Raw genomic sequence first — 19,540 nt, forward strand, 5'->3', positions numbered from 1 at the left:
GGGAGAGACAACGGATAAGTTCGGCCTCGAGGTGGAACCTTCCCTGGAACGAGATCAATCGGGCAGTCCCATTCTCTATGAGGGGGAAGGATATCAGCAGAAGCTTTACTGAACACATCCGTGAAATCTTGATATGGAGGAGGTGGAACATCAGACGACCTGGGGGAGGAGGAACAGACAGGCAACACTTTAAACAAACATGTCTTAGTACAGGAGGAACCCCATGCCAGGATTTGCGTAGTCGTCCAATCAATTGTAGGATTGTGAAGACGGAGCCATGGAAGGCCCAGGACCACAGGATGTGTGGCTCTTGGAATCACTAAAAGTGAAATAAGTTCGGAATGAAGAACTCCCACTCTCAGACGAACTGGTAGAGTCCTTAGAGAAATAACTGTATCAAAAATTTTACTGCCATCCACAGCAGTTAAGGAAAAGGACGAAGGAAGTCTCTCGGTGGGTAGGGACTACCGTTTAACATAGGCTTCGGTAATAAAGTTCCCAGCTGCTCCGGAATCCAGGAGGGCAATGACGTTCTGATAACGTTGAGCAACTTGAAGCGAGACTGGGAGGTTACAATCTTGAGGAGATGGAGAGGAGATCATTACTCCTAGCCGGCCCTCTCCTTGGCGAGCTAGGATTTGGAGTTTCCCGGACGTTTGGGACAGGCATTAATGGTGTGAGACGGAGCTGCACAGTACAAACAGAGAAACTCGGAGAGACGTCTTCGGCGCTCAGCAGGAGTTAAACGGGAACGGCCAATTTGCATGGGTTCATCTTTAGTTGGTGACAGTTGGCGAGGAGGAGGAGCAGAAGATTTTGGAGCAGATGATCTTCCACGCTCAGTTGCTCTCTCTCTGAAACGTAAGTCAACTTTCGTACAAAGTGAGATTAACTCATCTAACTTGGAGGGTAAGTCTCTGGTAGCTAACTCATCTTTAATACGCTCGGATAAACCATGCCAGAATGCAGCATACAGGGCCTCGTCGTTCCATGCCAGTTCGGATGCCAGGATCTGGAACTGTATAAGATATTGTCCTACAGTACGTGATCCCTGGCGTAAACGGAGAATCTCAGACGAAGCTGAAGTTACCCGGCCTGGCTCGTCGAAGATGCGCCTGAATGTTGACACGAATGCAGTGTAAGAAGATAGCAGGGTGTCGGACCTCTCCCATAACGGTGATGCCCAATCGAGGGCTGAGCCACTGAGAAGAGAAATAATGTAGGCAATTTTTGTACGGTCACTGGGGAAATTGCCAGGTTGTAGCTCAAACTGAATCTCACACTGGTTGAGAAATCCCCTGCAGAATCTTGGAGATCCGTCAAATTTTGCTGGCGTTGGAAGATGAAGACGTGGAGCAGGAATGGGTAAGGTGGGTGGGGTTATAGCTGGAGTCACTGTGGTTGACGCACCAGACGCGCCTGATCCACGGAGAGTGGTCTGAATCCCATCCAGCCGAGTAGAGAGATCCTGGAGACAGCGGATGATGTGGCCCTGTGCAGCCTCCTGATGTTCTAGTCGGGCTGCCAGTTCTTGCATCGGCCTGGCCGCTTGATCCTGGTCTCCGGCTGGATTCATTAGGTCAGTGCTTACTGTCACAACTGAGGGCCTGAGCTGACGGGAGGCAGCCTCAGTTGTAGGGGCTGAGATGTACCGGAACCTGGGAGGTTGTATCAGACCCCTGGACATGTAAGTAACATGAATAATAACTGCCCGAAGGCGTGACCACGACAACTTAGATAAAAGTCAATGATGTTTATTATGACAACTCCGCATCACAGCAGCAATAAAAGAAAACGTAAAAGTCAGCAAAGAATAAATACAGTTCCTGAGTACTACAGCATGGCAGGAGCCACAGGGCACTGGTAGTGTGAGATAGTTCTTATGATCTTCTAGATGGAAAGTCCTTACCAGGCCCGGCTGTAGCAATGGAGATAACCCAGGATTGTACCAGCTGGTGTTCCAGGAAGAGCTGGGTTGCTGAAGGTAAAACAGCTGCTGTGGATACTGGCTGGAACCAGACTGTTGTTAGCACGGAGTGGATACTGGCTGGAACCAGTTAAATAATAAATGAACTTTGGGAGCGATGAAATGTGAACTGAAATGTAGAACTTGAGAGCGGAGAAATAATAATTCCGGTGGAGAGTGGTAAAGTGTAGAAAGGACACCGGCCCTTTAAGGGAAGCTGTATTCTGCTGGAAGCTGAGGCTGGAAGCAGGTAGTGTTGTAGCTGGAAACAGATGAATCCACAATGGATTGGAAAGTCAGGCTACACCGCAGGTGGAATGCTGGTGCGGGTCTCTATGGTGGAAGTCTTGAGACAGGAGCTGGAACCTGGAAGACAATCATAGAAGAGAGACAAACAGGAACTAGGTTTGACAACCAAAGCACTGACGTCTTCCTTGCTCAGGCACAGCTTACTTATACCTGCAGCAAGGAAGGGGTTGGCTAGGCAATTATGCAAATCAACAATACAAACAGCAGATTGGTGGAAATGATCAGATGACAGAATCCAAGATGGCTGCGCCCATGCAGACACTTGGAGGGAAGTTTGGTTTGTAATCCATGTGGTCTGGGAAACAGTAATGGCGGCGCCGGCCACCGGAGACAGGAGACGCCAGGCTGATAGATGCACATTTAACCACGCGGGCACAGCGGAGGCCGCGGCTGATGAAAACACCACTCTGACACTCTGCATGTGGAAACTCAGGAACAGCGGAATCTGGTCCTGGAACGCTGAGCCCGCCTTAGGAGGCATCTGAAGGGTAAGTAATGGCGTCCAGATACCCGGATCGTGACACACACACTCTGAAAAATTGTCCTTTTATGTGACTGTCTGTACTTTTGCCCCATTGGTGTTGGGGTTACCCTGGTTAAGGGCCCACAATCCTCAATTTGACTGGGTCTCTGGGGAGATTCTTAGTTGGGGTACTGATTGTTTCAGGAGTTGCTTGAGCCTTCCAGTCAGGCTCTCGCAGCTAAGTTTGCCAGGATTGCCAGGGTGTTATGCAGATTTTGCGGACGTGTTCTCCAAAAAAGTTGCAGAGGTACTACCTCCCCATCGCCCCTATGACTGTGCCATTGATTTGTTGCCAAATGCTAAGCTTCCCAAGAGCAGGTTGTACTCCCTGTCACGTCCTGAGACTCAGGCTATGGCAGAGTACATTCAGGAGAACTTGGCTAAGGGATTTATCAGACCTTCACAGTCTCCAGTTGGGTCGGGGTTCTTCTTCGTGGGTAAAAAGGACGGTTCGTTGCGACCCTGCATCGACTTCAGGGAATTGAACCGTATCACGATTAAAAACTCATACCCACTGCCTCTCATTTCGGTCTTGTTTGACCAGCTTCGTACTGCCACCATTTTTTCTAAGATTGACCTACGCGGTGCGTACAATCTAATCCGAATAAGAGAGGGGGATGAATGGAAGACTGCCTTTAATACCCACTCAGGGCATTATGAATATTTGGTGATGCCTTTTGGGCTCTGTAATGCCCCGGCAGTCTTCCAGGATTTCATGAATGATGTGCTCAGGGAATATTTGGATAGATTCTTAGTTGTATACTTAGATGACATCCTAATCTTCTCCCATTCCCTGGAGGAACATCGGAAGCATGTACGCTTAGTCCTCCAGAAACTCAGAGACCACCGGCTTGGGGCGAAGCTGGAGAAGTGCGAATTTGAAGTTCAGCAAATCGCATTTCTAGGATATATTATCTCCCCAGAAGGTTTCCAAATGGAGGGTTCCAAGGTACAGGCAGTCCTGGATTGGGTGCAGCCCACTAGTTTGAAGGCGCTTCAGCGTTTCCTGGGCTTTGCGAATTTTTATAGACGATTTATCGCTGGATTTTCGTCTATAGTGGCGCCCTTGGTGGCCCTCACTAAGAAAGGGGCGGATGTTGCTCACTGGTCTTGTGAGGCTAAAGCGGCTTTTGCCCGTCTCAAAAGGGCATTTGTTTCGGCCAAGGTGCTGCGACACCCAGATCCAGAGCGTCCTTTTGTGGTGGAGGTGGATGCCTCTGAGATGGGTATTGGGGCAGTGCTTTCTCAGATGGGAGTGTCTGATAATCGCCTTCATCCCTGTGCTTACTTTTCCCGTAAATTTTCGCCTGCCGAGATGAATTATGACGTGGGTAACCGGGAATTGTTGGCTATTAAGGATGCACTCGAGGAGTGGAGACACTGGCTTGAGGGGGCTAAGTTTGTGGTCTCAATTCTCACTGACCATAAGAATCTGGCATATTTAGAGTCAGCGAAGCGTCTCAATGCCAGGCAGGCACGATGGGCTTTGTTTTTTGCTCGCTTTAATTTTTTGATAACATATCGCCCTGGGTCAAAAAACATCAAGGCTGATGCGCTCTCGCGGAGTTTTGCTCCAATCCAGGAGACCACCGAGGAGCCGTTGCCCATTGTTTCCCCATCATGTATTAAAGTGGGCATTACCCAGGACCTCTTATCATTAGTCCTTAGAGCACAGGAGCAGGCTCCTCCAGACCTTCCGGTAGGTCTTTTGTTTGTGCCTCCTAGGTTAAGACAGCGAGTGTTCCTGGAATTCCATGCCAAGAAGTCGGCAGGTCACCCGGGTATTGCCAGAACTCGGGAGTTGCTATCTAGGGCGGTGTGGTGGCCCTCGGTGGCTAAGGATGTGGATCAGTGGGTTCGGGCATGTGACATCTGTGCCCGAAATAAGACTCCTAGAGGGGTTCCTGTTGGCCCATTACATCCACTCTCTATCCCATCTAAGCCATGGACCCACATTTCAATGGATTTTGTGGTGGACTTGCCCAAATCCTCGGGGATGACAGCCATCTGGGTTGTCGTTGACAGGTTTTCGAAGATGGCGCACTTCGTTCCACTGGTTGGGCTGCCATCAGCCAGACGCCTGTCTGAATTATTTATGCTGCATGTTGTGCGTCTCCACGGGTTGCCACTTGATGTGGTCTCTGACCGCGGATCCCAGTTTGTGGCCAAATTCTGGAGGGCATTTTGTTCCGATCTCCAGATTTCTGTCAGCTTGTCGTCAGGCTACCATCCGCAGTCTAATGGGCAGACTGAAAGGGTGAACCAGTCCTTGGAGCAGTTCCTCAGGTGTTATGTCTCCAAGTGTCAGACTGACTGGGTTGCTCATCTGTCCATGGCGGAGTTTGCCTATAACAACGCGGCTCACTCTGCTACAGGGATCTCTCCCTTCCTTTGTGTGTATGGGCATCATCCTAAGGCCAATTCTTTTGACCCCCTGGACTCCACGCCTGGTGGTTCCTCTGTGGTTTCGGTCCTTAGAGGTATTTGGCGGAAAGTGAAGAAAGCCCTTGTGTCTGTGTCATTAGTGACCAAAAGGGTTTTTGATAAGCGGAAAAGACCCTGCAGCTTCAAATTAGGAGACTTCGTCTGGTTGTCTACCAAGAATTTGAAGTTGAGACAGCCATCTCATAAGTTAGGGCCCCGGTTCATCGGCCCTTATAAGATCACCAGGGTTATCAATCCGGTGGCATTTCAGTTAGATCTGCCCCGTTCTTTGGGTATCAATAAAACATTTCATTGTTCCCTTTTAAAACGGGCGATTAGTAATCCTTCTTCCAGTGGAAGACCTTCCCCTCTTCTGATACGTGGCCAGAGGGAGTTTGTTGTTGAAAGGATTCTTGACTCCAAGGTGGTTCGGGGTCGGCTGTCATTTTTGGTGCACTGGAAGGGGTATGGCCCGGAGGAGCGGTCGTGGGTGCGCAGTTGTGATCTTCATGCCCCCAGACTGATACGCTCTTTCTTCTCGCAGTTCCCCGATAAACCCGGTGGTAGGGGTTCTTTGACCCCTCGTCAGAGGGGGGGTACTGTTAGGGTCTCCTGCCCTGTGCTGCCACGTCGTCATGGCAACCGGGAGACAAGTGCTAGTGGAGTAACCTGAGCGCAGCTGATACTCCGGTTCGGGTCTTTTGCAAGTTTGCGGCTGTATTCTAAGACTTGCCTGTCTAATCCTGTCTCACTGTGCTAGGTGTCAGGGGTCAGTTTAGTGGCAGTAAGCTAAAACCTGTGCACTGCAAGTGAGAATTAGGATTGTGGAGATTCTCCTTGTGTCTATCATTCCATCTCTGACCAAGGAGTTTACTGCCACACCCGTTGGTAACCCTTTAGGGTTTTGCTGTTGCCCTTAGCAACAGCATTTCGGGTTCTCTACGTATTAAAACACAACATCTTGCTTTTCCATCTGAGCAGTTCTAATACAAGGGAGATACCCAGTTCCTTAGCCTCTGGGCTTCTCTGTTCACTTTGTGTGTATTTTGTTACCCTATCACCTTCTGTGTACATTATGTCATATCCCCCAGTTTGTCTGTGAGTCCATCTGTTTTGCATAACAGTTCAAACACCAGTACATTCCTGCAGACACTGGAGTGCATAACAGTTCTGACACCAGTACTTTCCTGCAGGCACTGGTGTGCATAACAGTAGCTAGCCGGGTTGAATACGTGTTCAACCCGGCTAGCTGTCTAGTGTGAACGGGTGCCGTGTTGAGGCGACACGGCTCCCGTTCACAGTGTATAGGGAGGGCGGCGCTGGGAGATCATGTGATCTCCCAGCGCCGCCCCTGCCGCTTCACTAGCTCGTCACCAACCCGGCAATTGCCGGGTTGGTGAGCGCTGTCTGCAGGGGGCTGTAGCACAGGTCGCAGCCGTGTCAGGCGACATGGCTGCGACACGTGCTAAACTAGTGGAAAAGGGGTATAAGAGGCAGGGCAGGGAGGACGCTGTAAGCACTGGAAATCACAGCTTTATGCTTGATCCATCTCTGCAGAATGCGCTGAACTTGTCATGTATAGGAGTTCAATGTATTACTTCCAGCCGGGAGAGGAGTTTTATTTGCAGACCTCTTGGTTAGGTAATTTAGCGTACCTGCCATTTCTTGGTTCGCCAGCGTGATGGTTGGGAAGAATGAACTCCAAAACACTCGATGACCCGCTGAGAGTAAGTTCAGTGCAAGTCCAAAATGCCTATTTCTCCTTCCTTACATGATTCTCTGCTGATATGCAATGGCAGTTTCATCAGAGGATTCGACCTAAAAAAGTCGGAAAGTACTGTCTTTCCGACTTGATGGCAATTCTGACTAGAATTGAATAGACCCCAATCTTGGAATCAATATATATTTTATGAATGATCAGCTAAGATCTATGTTTCAATACAAGTGCATTTGTTCTGTTATTACTCTTTTAGTGGATTTTATCAGTGTTCTTGTACAACTGCATGAACTTTTGCTACAGAAAACATATTTAATTTATGAGGTCACATGATCATATGTACTTTAACATCCTTCATAGAAGACATAAACATGACACAGTCTCCAAAGATGCCAGTTTTTAAAACTTTTGCGAATTCAAAACTATTGCCATCCTGTCATTCTATCTCTTTATGTACAACAGAATGGTAACCTTTCATATAGTGCCTCCCAAAATCATAGCAAATAAATCAACATACAGTACCTGTATAATAATAAATCATAAGCCATAAGAAACAGTACATCCCTTAGTCAGCGAATCAATTTTTATGGTTCTCCACATCCAAAATGTACTCCTGAGGGGTCTTCAACATTAGCTACTCAGTTTCTGATTTTCACTCTCCAAGTCCCAGCCTATAGGGTAATTGTTTAACAGTCATGGCAGCATAGGAAATATGTTTTAATACAAGATGTAAACAAATAAAAATTGGGATGACATTATAGGAGATCTTATGTGTTATTGATGTGTTATTGCAGAGCACAATGCAAGACAATTTTATAGTGGCAAAGATGAGACAATTATCAATTGACCTTTTAAATGGAGTGTCATTGTCAAGACTCGCTGTGTGACAAAGACCCTGGAGTGGGTTCAAATGTGTTGGAGTTAGACAAGACTACCAGATACCAGTGGAGTTGATGGGATGGATGCCAAGCTACAGTAAGTAAGGACCCAGAGCACCTACCTGGAATGTCCACTTGTGACTATATCATCACACTCTATGGGGTATATGCAATAGCGGGCGAATTGGCAAAATAGGCGAATTCCGGGCCGTTTTCGCCTCCAAAAATCAATTCGCCTATGCAGTGCAGTCATTTTTCGCAAAAAAACGGCCCGTCAAAATTCGCCTTTTCTCAATTCGCCTTTTTCCGAATTCGCCTTTTCTGCAATGGTACAGATGCTGCAATTCGCCTCCAGCATATTCAATTCAAGTTTGGAAATTCGCCTGCAGTGCTTTTAGACAGCAAATTCGCGATTTTCACTCCGCCACACTTTGGAGGGTGAAAACAAATAAAAAAATTTTAAACATGTTTTTTTTGTGTTTTTTTTTTAGGAATAGCAGATCTATTTATATTAGAAGGGATTAGGTTTTTTTTTTTTTTTTGGGGGAGGCACAAATATTATTTATATATTTTTTAAAATAATATTTTTATTTTTTTATTTTTTTTATTGCTGGAACGGTAAAATCCGGGGAAAAAATGGCGTGGGGTCCCCCCTCCAAAGCATAACCAGCCTCGGGCTCATTGAGCTGGTCCTGGTTCTAAAAATGCGGGGGAAAAATTGACAGGGGATCCCCCGTATTTTTAAAACCAGCACCGGGCTCTGCGCCTGATGCTGGTGCCAAAAATACGGGGGACAAAACGAGTAGGGGTCCCCCGTATTTTTAACACCAGCATCGGGCTCCACTAGCTGGACAGATAATGCCACAGCCGGGGGTCACTTTTATACAGTGCCCTGCGGCCGTGGCATCAAATATCCAACTAGTCACCCCTGGCCGGGGAACCCTGGGGGAATGGGGACCCCTTCAATCAAGGGGTCCCCCCCCCCCAGCCACCCAAGGGCCAGGGGTGAAGCCCGAGGCTGTCCCCCCCCATCCAATGGGCTGCGGATGGGGGGGCTGATAGCCTTTGTGTTCAAAAAAAAAGATCTTGTTTTTTCCATTAGTACTACAAGTCCCAGCAAGCCTCCCCTGCAAGCTGGTACTTGGAGAACCACAAGTACCAGCATGCGGGAGAAAAACGGGCCCGCTGGTACCTGTAGTTCTAATGGAAAAAAAATACCCAAATAAAAACAGGACACAGACACCGTCGACAGTAAAACTTTATTACACACTGCCGACACACACATACTTACCTATGTTCACACGCCGACATCGGTCCTCTTCTCCATGTAGAATCCCGGGGTACCTGAAAATAAAAGATCAATTATACTCACCTCAACAGGCTCCAGAGATAAATCCACGGACTTGGCAAAAAAAGAAAGCGCATTTACCCGCACCAAAAACGGACTGAAAGGTGTCCCATGCTGACACATGGGACACCTATCCACGATTAAGATCTGTCAGTGACAGTTGTCACTGACAGGTCTCTAAGCCAATCAGGAAGCGCAACTTCGTTGCGCTAACCTGATTGGCTGATCGCTGTGACAGCGCATCGCACAGCTCCCTCCATTATATTCAATGGTGGGAACTTAGCGGCTAGCGGTGAGGTCACCCGCCGGTCAGCGGTGACCGGCGGGTGACCCCACCGCTAGCCGCTAAGTTCCCACCATTGAAAGTAATGGAGGGAGCTGTGCGAGGCGCTGTCAGAGTACAGACGGCGTCCAGCCAATCAGATGAGCGCCACGGCAGTAGCGCTTCCTGATTGGCTGAAGGGACATCAGTGACAGGAGTCACGTGATGTCCCGGCATTCGGGGAGAGGGGTCCCATGTGTCAGCATGGGACCCCTTTCGGTCCGCAGGTCCGGTTGTTCGTTTTCTTTTTTTGCCAAGTCCGTGGATTTATCTCTGGAGCCTGTTGAGGTGAGTATAATTGATCTTTTATTTTCAGGTACCCCGGGATTCTACATGGAGAAGAGGACCGATGTCGGCGTGTGAACATAGGTAAGTATGTGTGTGTCGGCAGTGTGTAATAAAGTTTTACTGTCGACGGTGTCTGTGTCCTGTTTTTATTTGGGTATTTTTTTTCCATTAGAACTACAGGTACCAGCGGGCCCGTTTTTCTCCCGCATGCTGGTACTTGTGGTTCTCCAAGTACCAGCTTGCAGGGGAGGCTTGCTGGGACTTGTAGTACTAATGGAAAAAACAAGATCTTTTTTTTTGAACACAAAGGCTATCAGCCCCCCCATCCGCAGCCCATTGGATGGGGGGGGACAGCCTCGGGCTTCACCCCTGGCCCTTGGGTGGCTGGGGGGGGGGGACCCCTTGATTGAAGGGGTCCCCACTTCCCCAGGGTACCCCGGCCAGGGGTGACTAGTTGGATATTTGATGCCACGGCCGCAGGGCACTGTATAAAAGTGACCCCCGGCTGTGGCATTATCTGTCCAGCTAGTGGAGCCCGATGCTGGTGTTAAAAATACGGGGGACCCCTACTCGTTTTGTCCCCCGTATTTTTGGCACCAGCATCAGGCGCAGAGCCCGGTGCTGGTTTTAAAAATACGGGGGATCCCCTGTCAATTTTTTCCCCGCATTTTTAGAACCAGGACCAGCTCAATGAGCCCGAGGCTGGTTATGCTTTGGAGGGGGGACCCCACGCCATTTTTTTTTCGGGTTTTTCCCCGTTTTTTCCCGTTTTTTAAAATCGCGGTAAAATCCGCAAAATCGGCCGATTTTCGCCCGCGACTCTGGCGAATCCGTTTTTCATTGCATATGGTGAATTCCGGAAGCCACCTTCCGGAATTCACCTGGCGAATTTGGTCGAATTGAAAAAACGGCGATAATTGCCGCGATTTCGCCCGCTATTGCATATACCCCTATATAGGATCTGTCCATTGCCAGTTTTTGGTTCAGTTGGTAATTGTCTTATCTTTTCCACTATAAAGTTGTCTTGCATTGTGCTCTGCAATAACACATGGGATCTCATATAAAGTCATCCCAATTTTTATTTATGTCTTGTATTAAAATGTACTATACTGTACTATGTCACTTTTGGTTCTCCTATGCTTTACATGACTATTACCCTGTATGCTGGGGCTTGGAGAGTGAAAATCAGAAACTGAGTTGCTAATGTTGAATGACCTCTTAGGAGTACTTTTTGGATGTGGAAAACAATAAAGATTGACTCATTGACTAAGGGACGCATCATTTCTTCTGGTTTATGATTTATTATTATATGTTGGTTTATTTGCTATGATTTTGGGAGGCACCATCTGAAAGGGTTACCATTCTGTTGTATATATATAATATCCTTAGAGGTGTGGGGTTCACCTCACAGGTATTTCATTTTAAGAGGCGACTACCTAGGCTGTGCATGTAAAGGGAAACTCATTACCATTTTATTGTTATAGAATCTCTTTGCCGCTTTCACTCTAAGCCCACTTTATAATAATTATTAAGCACAATGAACTTAATACAAAGTGAACTTTGGTAACCCTCTAGAGACATTGTAGTGAGGGCCTATCAGAACTAAACACAACCAAATCTACAATTTCAGCTCAAGGAAGAATAGTTTTAAGAAATACTTGAGATAGTCCCATGTCTCATACTTAAACACATGTATCCCACAGCATTGGAGTTTTGTGATGATGATCTGCTTTAATAAAGGCAAACTGTACAATATATAGCAGCAATGACATAAAGTAACTCAGTTTTGGAAGAGATCATTTACTGTTTTAAAGAGGTCACATTCTCTGAGAGGTTTGATTATCCTAAATATTTTTTCCTCTATCTTCTACTACTTTCTTCTCACATGTAATACATGGAAACAGTGCCACAGCAGTGCTACCTGGTAACCTGTGCCTCCTCAGCCCCCAAACAAGTGAGGTCAGGTGAGGGGCGGGGCTGGCAGCAGAAGTATTGAGACATACTGCATCCCGCGGATGCTCCGAGCAGCACTGAGGCTGTACTACTGGCACAGGGTGCTGTTCCAGGCACCCTGCTAACCAGATGCAGGGGCTATGGGCAGGGCCGTTTCTTGGGGCAGGCGAGCAGTGCAACCGCACTGGGCGCCCGCCGCGGCACTAACTGTGGCTCCCTGCTTCCCCCTCCTATTTCTCCCCGAGTAACCCGCTCGGGGGTGGAGTTTCACGGAATGACACGGTTGCGTCATTACGTCACGACGCAACCCCGTCACTCCGCGAAACCCCCCCCCCCGAGCGGAGTACAGAGGGGGATCCAAGTTAGGAAGAGGGAAAGGCCGGCGCGAGGAGCAACTGGTGAGGTGGGCAGAAGAGCGGTAATCGTCTCTGCAAGTATTCTCTCTCTCTCTCAATGTGTAAAATGGGGACACCTGCCGTAATGTGTGAAATGGGGACTTTTGCCTGCCGTAGTGTGGGGATTTAATGTATCAAGGGCATTGCGGTGTGTGGCATAATATGGTGCAGGGGGCATTACTGTGTGGGGCTTAATATGGTAGAATTTTTTTTTCCTGTGGTGGTCATGATCTGTTGGAGCAGGGTCAAAACTGTATTGTAAGGTAGTCTTTTCAGATGAGGCCATGCCCATTTAAATGAGGCCACACCCATTTAAATGAGGCCATGCCCCTTTGCCGGGTGCGCTCGCAAGTTTTTTTTTTATCTAGGTGTGTGGGGGGACGACATTTTTTTATGTCATGGGGGGGCGCATTTTTAAATCTCGCACTGGGAGCCAAATTGGCTAGAAACAGCCCTGGCTATGGGACAAAGATGGTGCTACCCCCAGGAACCTGCCCCCTGGGGAGATGGCACCACTTACACACCCCTCCCTATGGCACTATATGGAAACCATGGTGTTCTTTCCTTGGCATAAATCTACCCTTTTTCTAGAGATGATCGTTAGTATACGGTTGTCTGGTGGCTATGCCCCATTTTGACTATCATATGCTTTCTGTCCTACCTACTTGTTTTAGAGAGCCTCATCCTTAAGGCCCTTGTCCACTCTCTTCACCCAGTCCCCATTTTCCCAATCCATATTTTTCTGTTTCTCTCCCATACCCTGCAACATAAAAGTGTGCTATGATATCATGAGTCCCTACAATAAAGTACATACAATTATTATCTAAAACAATCATAGCATACTTTTTGTATATGTTAAACTTTTAACAATACATGGTATGTATTTATACTGGTGTCCATATTTATTAGTCTGTACTGATACACCCTAAATAAAATTGTGTTTAAGAGACAAAATCATGTTACATACCAACATTTTGTCCCACTTTCTGATAAGAAATGTATAATATCTGTGATAGGGCCATCACTGTGTGTCAAAATGTGGTAGATTGAATAATAAAGGCACAAAGAGTTGTATAACTTTTTTATGGAGCTTCAAAAACACAATCATAGGTTTAAGATACAAAAATATAGTGAGAACACCATACAATTATATAGATTATACAAAAAACTGGAGCATCTAGTAAGTAGCTTGAAATAACATTTTCATTAAATTAAATTAAATACTATTTCCTTATATATTTGGTCTTGAAGTCTACAATAAGGAAAACTGGCGTCTTTAACTTTTTCTTTGCAACTGAAACACTGCATCATTGTTTTCTGTGTCAGATCTGAAATGTAGGGCCTATGTATAAATTATATGTTAGTTTTGCTGGTTGAGCAAGTTAAAGTTAACATTAATACACCTTTCGCCAATTTATAAAACTGTATTCAAGTATTATAATTCTATAAAAACTTTTTTTTTTTACCATAAACATACTGTACGTATATGAAGAATAGATACTTTTTTATATTAATAAAAAGGGCAGTGTGTCTTGCTGGTCAAAACATAAAAATGTTTTGCCTGCTTAGACTAGGTAACATCCATTACATTCTATAGGGAAATTGGAAGTTTCATGGACTAAGGATGAACATTTCTGCAAATAGTCCTAATTGAGCAATCAGTTCAACTGAGACATCTTTGAATTTAGATATAATACTCTACAAGTTTGAAAAAGATATTTTACTTTATACCAATTGGTTGGTAAATTAGTCTACATCTAAAAATCAATTTGTTGATTTTAATCAAGAGATGTAAACTGCTGGATATAAAAGCCAGTTAGGAATGAGTGGAACTTCACTGAAATCATTACAGTTCGCCATGTAGAGGTGTGCAGATCCGTGGTTACAATCTTTGCGTTCCTCTTTTGCTTCATCATTACAAGGAATTTAGTAAATGCCTTCTAAACTCTGTAGAAAAATCTATAAATAGAGTTTGGAAAATGACGACATTGTCATTTCATTCTATTCAGCAGTGTGGTTGTGCTTGGAGTAGGGAGTGCTGCCTAGAATACTTAAAGCTAATTTCCACCTGCATGCAAATTGAATATTATTCAGAATAGTACTGAACATGTTGTTCATTCTTAGAGCCAGTGTAGCAACCTAAGGTGTCTATTTAATGAATCACCTTGCTGAAGATGCATGTTAATTAGGAAGTAGGTCTTGTTAATGTATTTAGTTACATTTATAAACTGCCTGGCTAATTTTTGGTGTTTTTTAAGGACACTTTAGGAAAAAGTCTACATTATTTCTCACTTTATAGAATAATGAATTATCAAATAATTCAATCCATCTCACACATCTTTAGGACATTGGGCCTGATTCATGTTTGTAAGTAAAACAAAAATGCAAGCAACTAGGCAAAACCATATGGCACGGCGGGTGGACCAAATGTAATGTGTGCAGAGAGATTTAGATTTGTGTGGGGTGTGTTAAAACTGAAATCTAGGTTGCAGTGTAAAATTAAAGCTGTCTAACATTTGTAGGCTATATACAAAATCAGGCAGTATTTACCTTGCACAGAAAAAATGCACGATGCCGGGGACTACTGAGCCACAAAGAGGAGGGGGCACATCCGGAGGCTGCACAGGGGCCCCCTCCTCTGTTAAAACACCCCTGCTCTGCATACTTGCAAGTTATTAATCTGCACTGTCATTAATAGATATATGCATTTATCTAAACCAGAGGGATGTTACAGCCGCCTAGTCCTCTGCAATTCTTTTCAATTTATGTTCAGTTTGAAATTGCTCACATAAAAAATAATCCTGATTCAGACAAAGAGTAACATTGCTGCACTTGAAATGTAAAAAAAAATGTCAGGAAGGAAATTGCTGTAATTACTATAATTAACAGTACAAACAATCATCTTTAGTACATGAACACATTAGCAGTCAAGCCTGTTGTCTTTGCAAAGCTTTAGAACAAAATCTGTTACTTCAATTTTTGTTCATGGCTGGAGACAAAATGTGTCACTTCAAATTAATAATTATTATTCCTATTTATTAGTTCTGGGCAACGATTAAAATTTCTAATCGCGATTAATCACAGGATTTTCTGCGATTAATCATATTGTTAGGCACTAAAGTCAATAACGAATTCAAAAGTGGTGTATTGCACACTTTTAGTACTTCTATATGAACAACAGTGCAATAACATTTGGTTTGCAGTTTTCGTTTTACACAGTAGCATTTAAAAACAGAAAAACAGAAAAAAAAATTGCGTGAGGTCCCCCCTCCTATGTATAGCCAGCCTCGGGCTCTTTGAGCCGGTCCTGGCTGTAAAAATACTGGGGGGGAAAAGCACAGGGGTTCCCCCATATTTTTACAATCAGCACCAGGCTCTGCGCCTGGTCCTGGTTCCAAAAATACGGGGGACAAAAGATGTAGGGGTCCCCCGTATTTTTTAAACCAGCACCGGGCTCCACTAGCCAGAGAGATAATGCCACAGCCGGGGGACACTTTTATATAGGTCCCTGCGGCCCTGGCATTACACCCCCAACTAGTCACCCCTGGCCGGGGTTCCCTGGAGGAGTGGGAACCCCTTCAATCAAGGGGTCCCCCCCTCCAGCCACCCAAGGGCCAGGGGTGAAGCCCGAGGCTGTCCCTCCCCATCCGTGGGCGGTGGATGGGAGGCTGATAGCCTTTGTGTAAAAAATTTAATATTGTTTTTTTTGGTGGTAGAACTGTAAGTCCCGGCTTTCCCCCGCAAGCTGGTACTTGGAGAACCAGCATGCGGGGAAATAACAGGCCCGCTGGTACCTGTAGTTCTACTACAAAAAAAATACCCCCCCCCCCCAAAAAAAAACACAACGCACACACCGTGAAAGTACAGCTTTATTACATAGATGCACACCTACATACACAAATACTAACCTATATTGACACGAAGCCCCTTTTCTCCAGTAGAATCCACGGGTTGCCTGAAAATAAAAATTATACTCAAAAACAATCCTGTGTAGATCGGTCCTCTTCTTTTCCGACGTAATCCACAAACTTGATTAAAATAAAAACACGGAAACCCGATCCACGTGACTAAATGGGTTCCATGTTTATACATGGAACCCCTTTTCCCGAATGTCGGGACCCCCCGTGACTTCTGTCACTGAAGGTCCCTGTAGCCAATCAGGGAGCGCCATGTCATGGCGCTCTCCTGATTGGCTTTGCACTCCTGCCCTGTCAATCAGGACGAGTGCACTGCCTAGAATGGAGGGGAGCGCTCCTCCATTCTAGTCAATGATGGGAACTTTGTGGTCTGCAGTAGACCGCAAGGTTAATTGGCGTCGCTCTTGTGGGTGACCCCAATCTGGTTCAGCCGCCCCCACCGGTCTCCATGGAAATGGGGCATGAACTTGCGGCATGCCCCCGTCCCCAGCAAGCATCACCATGGTAATGGGGACGTGCCACCAGTCCACGCCCGCATGACTCGTGGCACACCCCAGTACTAGAGATGAGCGGGTTCGGTTTTTCTGAATCCGAACCCGCCAGAACTTCATGTTTTTTTTCACGGGTCCGAGCGACTCGGATCTTCCCGCCTTGCTCGGTTAACCCGAGCGCGCCCGAACGTCATCATAACGCTGTCGGATTCTCGCGAGGCTCGGATTCTATCGCGAGACTCGGATTCTATATAAGGAGCCGCGCGTCGCCGCCATTTTCACACGTGCATTGAGATTGATAGGGAGAGGACGTGGCTGGCGTCCTCTCCGTTTAGAATTAGAATAGATTAGAGAGACACTTGATTTACTAATTTTGGGGAGCATTAGGAGTACTCAGTAGTGTACAGTGCAGAGTTTTGCTGATAGTGACCAGTGACCACCACTTTTATTTATAATCCGTTCTCTGCCTGAAAAAAGCGATACACAGCACACAGTGACTCAGTCACATACCATATCTGTGTGCACTGCTCAGGCTCAGGCCAGTGTGCTGCATCATCTATATATATTATATATCTGTCTGACTGCTCAGCTCACACAGCTTATAATTGTGGGGGAGACTGGGGAGCACTACTGCAGTGCCAGTTATAGGTTATAGCAGGAGCCAGGAGTACATAATATTATATTAAAATTAAACAGTGCACACTTTTGCTGCAGGAGTGCCACTGCCAGTGTGACTAGTGACCAGTGACCTGACCACCAGTATATAATATTAGTAGTATACTATCTCTTTATCAACCAGTCTATATTAGCAGCAGACACAGTACAGTGCGGTAGTTCACGGCTGTGGCTACCTCTGTGTCGGCACTCGGCAGCCCGTCCATAATTGTATATACCAGTGACCTAACCGTGGTTTTTTTTTCTTTCTTTATACATACATACTAGTTACGAGTATACTATCTCTTTATCAACCAGTCTATATATTAGCAGCAGACACAGTACAGTGCGGTAGTTCACGGCTGTGGCTACCTCTGTGTCGGCACTCGGCAGCCCGTCCATAATTGTATATACCACCTAACCGTGGTTTTTTTTCTTTCTTAATACATACATACTAGTTACGAGTATACTATCTCTTTATCAACCAGTCTATATATTAGTAGCAGACACAGTACAGTGCGGTAGTTCACGGCTGTGGCTACCTCTGTGTCGGCACTCGGCAGCCCGTCCATAATTGTATATACCACCTAACCGTGGTTTTTTTTTCTTTCTTTATACATACATACTAGTTACGAGTATACTATCTCTTTATCAACCAGTCTATATATTAGCAGCAGACACAGTACAGTGCGGTAGTTCACGGCTGTGGCTACCTCTGTGTCGGCACTCGGCAGCCCGTCCATAATTGTATATACCACCTAACCGTGGTTTTTTTTTCTTTCTTTATACATACATACTAGTTACGAGTATACTATCTCTTTATCAACCAGTCTATATATTAGCAGCAGACACAGTACAGTGCGGTAGTTCACGGCTGTGGCTACCTCTGTGTCGGCACTCGGCAGCCCGTCCATAATTGTATATACCACCTAACCGTGGTTTTTTTTTCTTTCTTTATACATACATACTAGTTACGAGTATACTATCTCTTTATCAACCAGTCTATATATTAGCAGCAGACACAGTACAGTGCGGTAGTTCACGGCTGTGGCTACCTCTGTGTCGGCACTCGGCAGCCCGTCCATAATTGTATATACCACCTAACCGTGGTTTTTTTTCTTTCTTTATACATACATACTAGTTACGAGTATACTATCTCTTTATCAACCAGTCTATATATTAGTAGCAGACACAGTACAGTGCGGTAGTTCACGGCTGTGGCTACCTCTGTGTCGGCACTCGGCAGCCCGTCCATAATTGTATATACCACCTAACCGTGGTTTTTTTTTCTTTCTTTATACATACATACTAGTTACGAGTATACTATCTCTTTATCAACCAGTCTATATATTAGCAGCAGACACAGTACAGTGCGGTAGTTCACGGCTGTGGCTACCTCTGTGTCGGCACTCGGCAGCCCGTCCATAATTGTATATACCACCTAACCGTGGTTTTTTTTTCTTTCTTTATACATACATACTAGTTACGAGTATACTATCTCTTTATCAACCAGTCTATATATTAGCAGCAGACACAGTACAGTGCGGTAGTTCACGGCTGTGGCTACCTCTGTGTCGGCACTCGGCAGCCCGTCCATAATTGTATATACCACCTAACCGTGGTTTTTTTTTCTTTCTTTATACATACATACTAGTTACGAGTATACTATCTCTTTATCAACCAGTCTATATATTAGCAGCAGACACAGTACAGTGCGGTAGTTCACGGCTGTGGCTACCTCTGTGTCGGCACTCGGCAGCCCGTCCATAATTGTATATACCACCTAACCGTGGTTTTTTTTCTTTCTTTATACATACATACTAGTTACGAGTATACTATCTCTTTATCAACCAGTCTATATATTAGCAGCAGACACAGTACAGTGCGGTAGTTCACGGCTGTGGCTACCTCTGTGTCGGCACTCGGCAGCCCGTCCATAATTGTATATACCACCTAACCGTGGTTTTTTTTTCTTTCTTTATACATACATACTAGTTACGAGTATACTATCTCTTTATCAACCAGTCTATATATTAGCAGCAGACACAGTACAGTGCGGTAGTTCACGGCTGTGGCTACCTCTGTGTCGGCACTCGGCAGCCCGTCCATAATTGTATATACCACCTAACTGTGTTTTTTTTTCTTTCTTTATACATACATACTAGTTACGAGTATACTATCTCTTTATCAACCAGTCTATATATTAGCAGCAGACACAGTACAGTGCGGTAGTTCACGGCTGTGGCTACCTCTGTGTCGGCACTCGGCAGCCCGTCCATAATTGTATACTAGTATCCAATCCATCCATCTCCATTGTTTACCTGAGGTGCCTTTTAGTTGTGCCTATTAAAATAT

The sequence above is a fragment of the Pseudophryne corroboree genome, chromosome 2 (assembly GCF_028390025.1).
Source record: "Pseudophryne corroboree isolate aPseCor3 chromosome 2, aPseCor3.hap2, whole genome shotgun sequence".
NCBI classification, from domain to species: Eukaryota; Metazoa; Chordata; class Amphibia; order Anura; family Myobatrachidae; genus Pseudophryne; species Pseudophryne corroboree.